The following is an 11,825-nucleotide window of genomic DNA, read 5'->3' on the forward strand; positions in this document are numbered from 1 at the left end:
AGAAAATGGAAAGTTTGAGGCATATTTTATATATGTTCTTGATATGATTTCCGGAAGCTAACACTTGGAGGTTGTTCCTTGACATTTCATATTTAGATCCAAGGCATTTTCTTAGTGGAATCCATGAATATATTGCGACAAAGTTGCTTGTTTGAAATGGGTTATGGGGATTTTGTCCCACATTGATATTGTAAAAGAAAGATATTGAGTTTATATAGCATCTTGTGTTAGTGTTATTTACAACTACTAGCATAAGTGGAATGCTTGTATGGCCTAGTGCTAGTGGGAACTCTTATATTTTTTCTTTTCTATTACAAGTATAATAATTTATATTGATTATTTAATTATTAATATAAAATATATCGAGTAAGGATTATTTTAATCATACTCTGAATATATTTTGTAATATTAATATTAATTAATCAGGATATAATATAAATAATAAGGAAAACCCATTTTGTTTACTTTTTCTGTTTTGTTACTTGGTGTACCACATCGAGTAAAATTGAAGAAGAGTAACTTGAGATGCCTATATATTGAGAGGTACACTTGAGATAAATAAGACACAAGTCTCGGTGCCTACCTCGCAAACATATATGAGTTACATAGGTTTTTGGGAAAACTGAGGTGTGAGTCGCTGTTGATCATTGTTGGTTTTGTGGCTAGATTGATCTGTTGCTGTTTTATCCTGGAAGCGATATTGTTGCATTCCATCACAGCTTAAGTGGGGGCAATAATCTCTTCAAGAACAGTCAAGTCCTCTTGAAGGGTTTGGCGACTCAGCTGTTGTGTTATTCTTCTTATCAGAATTTGGAAAGCGATAAGAGATAAGTTTTCTTTACTTTCTTTGTCAATTACAGTCTTTATAGTTTGTTATTGCCTTCGTGTTTTATTTCGTTAGTTGGTTATTTGGTTATTTGCCTTGTTCTTGTTATTGTATATATATAACTTCCAATTGTTGCTGTGTAGTTAGAATTATACCCAACAACCTTGAAGAGATTATAGTTATATATATAGTTAATTAGCAAGATGGTTAATGAAACTAGTGATGTTCCTAATACTGTTGAGGCTGGTTCTCGTTCTGGTGGTACTGTTTCCATTGATTGGACTACGTACTGTTTTCCCCAGCCAATTGATTTATCGGGTATGCCTGATAAATTTAGTGGTGGAGTTTCTTTTTCGCGTTGGCAGAAAAAGATGAAGCTCTGGTTAACGGTTAAGTGTCTATGGCCAGTGGTATAGTATGATCCTCCTGTGTTGGATCAAGAGAAGGCTGAATTTGTTAAGGCTTATGCTTTATGGGCTGAGAAGGATGGGGTGGCTAGGGCAGCCATTTTGGCAGCCTTGGAGAACACCTTATTCGATATTTATTCATCAGATTCCTATACTGCTAAAGTCTTATAGGATAAGTTGGACCAAACCCATAATACTGATTCTTAAGGTCTTGAGAAGTATTATGTGGCTAGGTTTCTTTATTTTAAGTTGGTGGATGGGAAATCCATGACTAAACAGGTTCATGAGTTTGAGATGTTGGTTCATGCTTTGGGTGAGTCTGATATGGTCTTGCCTGAGAAGTTTCGAGTGATGTATGTGATTGAAAAGCTCCCTAAGCCTTGGGAAGAGTTTGCTCTTTCCCTGAAAAGACCAAAAGGAGAGATCACTTGGACTAACTTGATGTTAGACATCTCTGTGCAAGAGCAGCACAAGTCCAAACAGGGACATGTGTTGTCTGTGGAACATGGGAGCTCGAAGGTGAATGTAGTGAATGTAGGACAGAAAAGAAAGTTAGTCACTAAGAAGGCTAACACTAAACCTGACAAGAACAAGGCTAAGAAACCAAAGGCGAACAAACTTTGTTGGTCTTGTGGACAGGTTGGTCATTGGAGTAAGGACTGTCCAAGTAAGAAAGCTAGAGTGGTAGCTCAAGCAAATACTATGCTTGGACTTGGAATCACGAGTGGGCCAGTTGCTAACATGGTCATTGGTGAGGTTGTTGCCTCTGGAACCGATGACGGGTATGTTACTTACAACCCTGTACTACTTTCCATTTATCTGTCACATGAGTGGTTGATTGATACTAGAGCTAATGTACATATTTGTGCTGATATTAGCTTGTTTGTATCTTATGAACAGAGTCATGGAGTGACAGTAACGATGGGGAATGCGAGTGTTGCACAAGTGGTTGGAACAGAAAATGTGGACCTGAAGTTTGCTTCTAGGCGTATTCTATCTTTGACTAGAGTGCATCATATTCCCTCCATTCATAGAAATATAATAAGTGGAAGTTGTTTAGTTAAGAACAGCTTTGAACTTTCTTTGAGATGTAATAAAGCAGTTATTACACATACTGGTACATTCTTTGGCAAGGGTTATTTGTCTGATGGTTTATTTTTAATAAATGTGGAGCCTGTTTTGGGAATGTGGAGCCTGTTTTGGGAAGTTTTATTAGTAATAGTGTTGCACCTTCTGTTAATTGTGTATAATCATTTGATTTGTGGCACTTACAATTTGGTCATTTAAATTTTGGTGCTCTAAAGAATATGATGAATTTAGAGTTGATTCCAAAGTACGCCACTGATAAGAAATCTAAGTGTCAAGTGTGTGTAACTGCTAAACAAACAAGGAAACCTTTTCATAATGTTGTTAGGGATTCAGACTTGTTAGATTTAGTGCACTCAGACATATGTGAATTTGGTGGTGTGTTGACTAGGGATCACTACAGATATTTTATTACCTCTATAGATGATTGTAGTAGATATTGTTATGTTTATTTGCTTAAACATAAGGATGAAGCACTAGATAAATTCATTATGTATAAAAATGAAGTTAAAACACAAACTGGCAAAGTACTTAAACGTTTTAGATCTGATAGAGGTGGTGAGTACATGAGTACCTTGTTTAATGAATTTTGTGCAAGCAATGGAATAGTTCATGAGGTTACTCCACCATACAAACTTGAGTCTAATGGGGTGGCAGAGTGAAAGAACAAAACTTTTAAAGACAAGATTAATTGTATGCTGATTAATTCGGGGTTGCCTAAGTACATGTGGGGAGAGGCTCTGAATATGGCTTGCCATATTCTGAATAGAGTCCCTTTGAAACATATGGACAAGACAGCATATGAATTAAGGAGAAAACGTAGGAGAAGTTTGAGTTATCTTCGTGTGCGGGGTGCCTTGCTAAGCTACTTGTCCCTGAACACAAGAGAAAGAAACTGGGTCCGAAAACTGTTGATTGTATTTTTCTGGGCTATCTTGAAACCACAACTGCTATGAGATTTTTAGTATTAAAATCTGATATAGATGGTATTATGGCGAATATGATAGTTGAGTTTCGTGATGCAACTTTCTTTGAGGAAGTATTCCCAATGAAGACTAGTATACCTTTGGGTATTTCTGAGGATGATCCCACTCACACATCGATTTCTATTCCTGATCATGTGGAAAAGATGACAAATGTGGGGGTGGATCCTAGTAGTAGCTCGACTCCTAATGAAGTAGAGGAACCTTGAAGGAGTAAGCGTGCAAAGGTAGTCAAGGACTTTGGAAGTGACTTTATCACTTACAATGTCGAGGATGAGCCTTTAACTTCCCGTCAAGCCATGGATTCTTCGGAGTCAAGGCATTGGAAAGGCGCTGTAAAGAGTGAAATTGACTCAATTGTTTCAAACGGAATATGGGAGTTAATTTATCTCCCTCCTGGGTGTTCTAATATTGGATGTGAAAGGAATATGTCCTAAGTCCAATCATGTATAAGGATTTAGGAATAACTTTTATGTAATCTGTTTTGATTTCATTGATATTAATAAAGACTTGTTTTGTTTTTTTACGGGCTTTATCTATTTAAGTGTTTAAATAAGATATACCATAGTTTAGAGTAAAGGTTTTTATGGATTATGATGAGATCATAATAGTGAGACCTAAAAAGATGATAACTCTAAACTTAAATAGTTCCTGGTCATAGGATTACTAACTGGTAATTAATAATCCGCAGAGATCGGTACATACTATGGTTGCTTCATTATGAAGGATGTCTGTTCTCATAGACATTTGTGTGGTGACACTATAGCTAGTATGTAGGTGCTTATTATGGAATAAGTTCACTGAACATGACTCGCACAACTGAACAACTGATGGAGTTCACTCACGTGTCAGCAGTTGTTCACATAGTGATAGTTGTACAAGTATCCTTAGACTTGAGGTCATCATAGTCATCTTGTGTACACTGAACTATGCTTTGGTTTAGTTCTTAGTCTCCAGGGACAATTATTAGGGCTCTTCTGGGTATAGGAATTTGTACACGAAGATAGTGTATGATCAATAAAGGATCTACCCCTTCCAGTGAAGGAAGCGAATGTTCAAGGCTGATCCACTTATGCTAGTTCAGGAATCTCTGGCCAGAGTGAATGAAATTAGAAAGGAGTTTCTAATTTGCATAGAACTACGCATAGTAAATGGTAAGCAAGTGATTGAATTAGATAGGCTTGACACGAGATCCATGCCTTGTATTTAATCGGGACATTGTAGGGTAGAAGGAGTTTATTGTACGGTAACTATTCACTGACAGGTTCTTGGTATTCTAAGCAGTGAATTCATATTATCCGGATAGTCGCGATATGTTGAGAATCATCACTCACGATGTAGAATAAATGTAATTAATTAATTAATCATATTTAATAAATTAGAGAATTTATATAAATAATGATAAAATAGTTTTATTATTATTTATTTCTACTACCGGCTTAATATTGAACCTACAGGGTCACACCATAAAAAGAGAATGATTTAATGGTGGAGGAATTAATTAATAATGGCTAATAATTATTTATTTGTGAAATAAATAATTAATTGGCAAATTTAATAATTGATTAAATGAGATTTAATTGATTATAAATTAATTAAGAAAAGTTCTTAATATTATTAATTAAAGGATTTAATTTTTTGGAAATTAAATCAAGAGAGAGAATTATTTCTAAAGTGTTTAGAAAAAGGATTAATAATTAAAAGGTGTTTTAATTATTAATAAGAATAATAAATGGGATAATAATAATATTTATGGGAAAATTTCAGCTGAAAATTTTATCTATAAATACACTATTATAGACCCTATTTTATTCTAACCCCATCGAAACCCGAAAACCCAAAAAGTTTGGAAAACCCAATTCTCTCCACCTCCTTCCTCCTCCTTAACATCGTTTTCTTGGTGGATACCGGTGGAGTGCTTAACACTGGAGGAGCAACTGCTAAGGATCTCTGATCGTTGTCTCCGAATTATTTTTAAAGGTTAGATTCGATCCCTCGAATTTTTATTCATGATCTGTATGCTTTTATTTGGATTTTATATGTGTAAAAGTGTTTTGCCATTCCCCCGCTGTGTTAAAAATCCAACAATGGTACTAGAGCATAGGTTGTATGCATATAGATCCGTGATAAAAATTTCAGAATTTTATGTGCTTGTATGAATTAATTAAGATTTTTACAAATTATATCATGGATTATTTTGTCTGATGAGAAATCGTTTCTCATAATAATTTTGAATGTTGATCTGGGTTCTACAAGTGTTGTAGATCGTCTGGGTATTTTTTTCATAATTTTAGGATGTATAGATTTTTTATTATGAATTTTTGAAGTTGTTTCAATTAAAATTCGTAATTAAATAAGTATATATATATGTAATTGTAAGTAAGTATATATATATTATACTTCTGCTATTTGTAATTCCACTGTGCTGTTGTCTGCTATTGTTTGAATTCTGCACGGAAGACACAGAACAGGAACAGTCTGACAAGCACGCTAATCGAGCCAGGCGGCGGCTGAAAAAAAAAATATAGGGGTGTAACGCATTCCGGAAATGTGTTACACACATGTGGCGCATTCACGGAATGCGTTACACCCTTTAATGGCTTAAAAGGGGTGTAACGCATCACCAGAATGCGTTACAGGGCTTGTAACGCGTTCCTGTAATGCGTTACAGCCCGTCTGTTGATATTAAAATTGATTTTCTGGGAGTTTCGTAACTCCGTTTTAGGCGTGCAATATACCGTTGGATTCGTTTTTCCGAGACAGATCTAATGGAGTGATCAATTTTAGTTTATATAAAATTTTTGTACTGTTTATATTTCCATGAAGTATTTTAAAGCTGTTTTTGACTATTTTTTAATTGCTTTTAAATGCTTCATATGATACATAGAGATGTATAATGCTTAGACTAATGTGCTAGATGATGTAACATGCTTACCTTGATGTTTATTCATGTTTATATATGTGATATATGCTTAGTTTATCATGCGATGATAGATTTAGGTGAACTCAAATGAACATAAGGCGTTTGTTAGACAACCTAGTATAGTGAAATTGTTTCATAACCTTAATAATAATATTATAATACAATCATGAGATTCTTGTGTTTGTGAAACACGTAATTGAATATGAATTTTCGATATGAGAGAAAGGATGATTCTGTCAACAACAAATTTCTATCTGTAAGAAAGGGTTATTAAGTGACGCCTCTTGACAATGCTCCACCCGATATGGGAATCGTCTGATTATTGATTATTGATTTGAAATATTTAATTTAAAAGGAAGAATCTCTTTATAATATGATTATGATTGTAACGTAATATAATCCCTCTAAAATTAAATAATATCAAGTAGTAATTGGCCAATGATACAACGGGCTTCTGTCGGTCATAGCCTTCCAATATGGTAGAAAGTAGTTCTTATTTTTGAATCATTGTCGGTTCGTGCTACAGCCGAGGGCTTTGATTTCGAAATAAGAAATACTTGTCTATTACATAGAGATGTGTACATTGAATAAGAATCTAAAGGTCGGTACGTGCTACAGCCGTGGGCCTTTGGGGACTGATTCAACTGTACGGAATGTTGGGTTAGACTTGACTTAGAATATTGAGTTTATCCTGCTACAGCCGAGACTCAATTATTCAAGAGGCTAAAGTTTGATTAGGGAAGAACATGAGATATAATTGACAAGAGTTGTCTGCCTATTGAACATTACATGGCGGTTCGTGCTACAGCCGGGGTCGTGTAATGGAATGTTGGATCCCTATTCCCACTAGCATTATGAATGCTTAATTTTTCACGTAGGGGGTTGAATAAATTAGGAAAACTAGTGGGAGCCACTTATGAATAAAGACCCGATTCATATAGTGTTTTGAAATGAAATCGAATATTTGCTAAGTGTTGTTATGTGTTTATCATTTACAGATTTACTTTGTACGTTATGTCTTCTGCACTATCACTCAAGAGCATACTAGATGCTCACAAATTGACTGGTCCTAATTATGCTGACTGGCTTCGAAACTTGAGAATTGTTCTCAGGATTGAGAAGCTGGAATACGTGATTGACTCACCTAAGCCTACTGAACCTGCTAGTGATGCACATAATGATGAACATGTTGTGTATCGTAAGTGGATAGATGATGCAAATGTTGCTCAATGCATCATGCTAGCTTCCATGAACATTGAGCTACAGAAGCAACATGAGCATATGGATGCTCACACTATCCTCATGCATCTACAAGAGTTGTTTGATGTGGCGGGGAGGACAGCTCGATATGAGATATCGAAGGAGCTGTTCGGTTGTAGGATGTCTGAGGGATCATCTGTGAATGACCATGTACTTAAGATGATCAATTTGATTGAACGTCTTGGACAACTTGGTTTTGTCATGGATGGGGAGCTGAGCCAAGACCTGGTCTTGCAATCGCTTCTGAGTTCGTTCTCGCAGTTTGTTGTGAACTTTCACATGAATAAGTTGGATGTCAGCCTGCCTGAACTCCACAACATGTTGAAGACTGCGGAATCGAATTTTCCCCTAAGAAGAGTTCTGTTCTTCTAATTGGTGAAGGTTCCAATCCTAAGAAAAGGAAGAGGAACCCTTCCAAGAAGAAGAAAGTAGGTGAGAAAATGCCGGTTCCACCAAAAGCTGAAGACCCCAAGAGCAAAGTTGTTTGCTTTCACTGTAACAAGGTGGGGCACTGGAAGAGGAACTGCAAGGTTTACCTTGCAGAATTGAAGAAGAAGGGTAGTGAGACTACCGCTTCTGATTCAGGTATGTTCATGATAGAAGTGAATATGTCATTTCTACTTGGGTATTAGATACCGCCTGTGGTTCTCATATCTGCAATTTGTTGTAGGGACCAAGGAGAAGTAGGACTCTTGAGGAAGAGGAGGTGATTCTACTGATGGAAATGGAGCAAGAGTTGCTGCTGAAGATGTAGAATCATTTCATTTACATATGCCTACGGGCAAGACTATTGTTTGAAATAATTGTTATTTTGTTCCCTCGATTGTGAGGAATATTATTCCCATGTTAGACTTGGATGGATTTTCATTTATTATTGAGAATAATGAATGTTCTATTCTTAGAGATAATATTCTTTATGGACGTGGTGCTTTAAATAATGGTCTGTATATATGTGACATAATTTATTTCAGATTGAACAAACTAATAAAAGAAAAGGGATGATGAAAATCTCATTTTATAGTGGCATTGCAGTCTCCATTTAGTAGACATGGAGAGAGGGCTGCAAATTTGCTAGGAATGGTACACACAGATGTATGTGGACCAATGTCTACGCAAGCCATGGGTGGATTTTCATACTTCATTACTTTCATGGATAATAGATCTAGATTCGGATATGTGTTTGATGAAACATAAGTCTGAAGCCTTTGAAAAGTTCAAAGAGTATAAGTATGAAGTGGAGAAACAAACCAAACATAGTATTATAATTCTTCGATTAGATCGAGGTGGTGAATACTTGAATGGAGAGTTTCTGGATTATCTCAAAGTAAATGGTATAGTCTCCCAGTGGACTCCTCCAGATTAGTATCTGAAAGGAGATATCGAACTTTGTTAGACATAGTTCGGTCCATGATGAGCTATGCAAATCTTCCAGTATTCCTATGGGGTTATGCATTGGAAACCTCAGCATATTTACTGAATAAGGTGCCTTCCAAAATCTGTTCCTCAAACTTCGTATGAGATATGGAAAGAAAGGAAACCGAGTCTTAAACACGTTAAGATTTGGGGATGTCCAGCTTATGTCAAGAAAGTTGACCCAAATAAGATGGAATATCGATCCGTAAAATGTGGTTTTGTGGGATATCCTAAAGAGACTTTAGGGTATTACTTTTACACCGATCATCGGGTGTTTGTCTCCAGACATGCTACCTTCTTGGAAAAGGAGTTTATCCTTGAAGGAAACAGTGGGAGCAAAATTGAACTTGATGAAGTTCAAGAAACACAAACTACTACAGATCAAGTGGAAACACCTGTTCTGACTGAACAACCTTTGTGGAACAGCCCATTCATAGATCAGGGAGAGTGTCTCCCCAACCTGAGAGGTATTATGGCCTTGTCATTGAGAATGACAATGAGTTGTCGATCATTGATGATGACGGCCCTGTGACCTATAATGAGGGTATGAGTAGTGTTGACTCAGAGAAATGGCATAGTGCCATGAAATCCGGAAAGAAATCTATGTATACGGGATACAAAAGAATGATTAGAGCAGATGGCCAGGTGGAGACCTTTAAGGCCAGGCTTGTGGCAAAAGAATTCAAACAAAGGCAATGGATTGACTTTGATGAAACCTTTTACATGTAGCCCTGTTAAAATCAGTCCGAATTTTGCTTGCGAATGCTGCTTACTACGACTATGAGATCTGGCAATTAGCCAGATGGTTTTCTTTCCAAGAGAAATGAAAACCTAGTGTGTAAGCTGCTGCGAACCATATGTGGTTTAAAGTAGGCTTCTCGAAAGATGGAACATTCATTTTGATGAGACAATCAAAGAGTTTGATTTTATCAAAAACGAAGATGAACCATGTGTCTACAAAAGGGTTAGTGGGAGCGCGGTAACATTTCTTGTATTGTATTGAATTAGAGTTGACACACATAACAACATAGCAGACCCACTCACAAAGCTACTTTTTGAAAGTCACTTTGATCGTCATAAAGATGAGATGGGTATTAGATACCAGAGTGATTGGCTTTAGTACAAGTGGGAGATTGAAAGGAATATGTCCTAAGTCCAATCGTGTATAAGGATTTAGGAATAACTTTTATGTAATTTGTTTTGATATTATTGATATTAATAAAGACTTGTTTTGTTTTTATTACGGGCTTTATCTATTTAAGTGTTTAAATAAGATATACCATAGTTTAGAGTAAAGCTTTTTATGGATTATGATGAGATCATAATAGTGAGACCTAAAAAGATGATAACTCTAAACTTAAATAGTTCCTGGTCATAGGATTACTAACTGGTAATTAATAATCCACAGAGATCGGTACATACTATGCTTGCTTCATTATGAAGGATGTCTGTTCTCATAGACATTTGTGTGGTGACACTATAGCTAGTATGTAGCTGCTTATTATGGAATAAGTTCACTGAACATGACTCGCACAGCTGAACAACTGATGGAGTTCACTCACGTGTCAGCAGTTGTTCACATAGTGATAGTTGTACAAGTATCCTTAGACTTGAGGTCATCATAGTCATCTTGTGTACACTGAACTATGCTTTGGTTTAGTTCTTAGTCTCCAGGGACAATTATTAGGGCTCTTCTGGGTATAGGAATTTGTACATGAAGATAGTGTATGATCAATAAAGGATCTACCCCTTCCAGTGAAGGAAGCGAATGTTCAAGGCTGATCTACTTATGCTAGTTCAGGAATCTCTGGCCAGAGTGAATGAAATTAGAAAGGAGTTTCTAATTTGCATAGAACTACGCATAGTAAATGGTAAGCAAGTGATTGAATTAGATAGGCTTGACACGAGATCCATGCCTTGTATTTAATCGGGACATTGTAGGGTAGAAGGAGTTTATTGTACGGTAACTATTCACTGACAGGTTCTTGATATTCTAAGCAGTGAATTCATGTTATCCGGATAGTCGCGATATGTTGAGAATCATCACTCACGATGTAGAATAAATGTGATTAATTAATTAATCATATTTAATAAATTAGAGAATTTATATAAATAATGATAAAATAGTTTTATTATTATTTATTTCTACTACCGGCTTAATATTGAACCTACAGGGTCACACCATAAAAAGAGAATGATTTAATGGTGGAGGAATTAATTAATAATGGCTAATAATTATTTATTTGTGAAATAAATAATTAATTGGCAAATTTAATAATTGATTAAATGAGATTTAATTGATTATAAATTAATTAAGAAAAGTTCTTAATATTATTAATTAAAGGATTTAATTTTTTGGAAATTAAATCAGGAGAGAGAATTATTTCTAAAGTGTTTAGAAAAAGGATTAATAATTAAAAGGTGTTTTAATTATTAATAAGAAAAATAAATGGGATAATAATAATAATATTTATGGGAAAATTTCAGCTGAAAATTTTGCCTATAAATACACTATTATAGACCCTATTTTATTCTAACCCCATCGAAACCCGAAAACCCAAAAAGTTTGGAAAACCCAATTCTCTCCACCTCCTTCCTCCTCCTTAACATCATTTTCTTGGTGGATACCGGTGGAGTGCTTCACACTTGAGGAGCAACTGCTAAGGATCTCTGATCGTTGTCTCCGAATTATTTTTAAAGGTTAGATTCGATCCCTCGAATTTTTATTCATGATCTGTATGCTTTTATTTGGATTTTATATGTATAAAAGTGTTTTGCCATGCCCCCGCTGTGTTAAAAATCCAACAATGGTATCAGAGCATAGGTTGTATGCATATAGATCTGTGGTAAAAATTTCAGAATTTTATGTGCTTGTATGAATTAATTATGATTTTTACAAGTTATATCATGGATTAATTTTGTCTGAT

The sequence above is a fragment of the Apium graveolens genome, chromosome 11 (assembly GCF_009905375.1).
Source record: "Apium graveolens cultivar Ventura chromosome 11, ASM990537v1, whole genome shotgun sequence".
NCBI lineage: Eukaryota > Viridiplantae > Streptophyta > Magnoliopsida > Apiales > Apiaceae > Apium > Apium graveolens.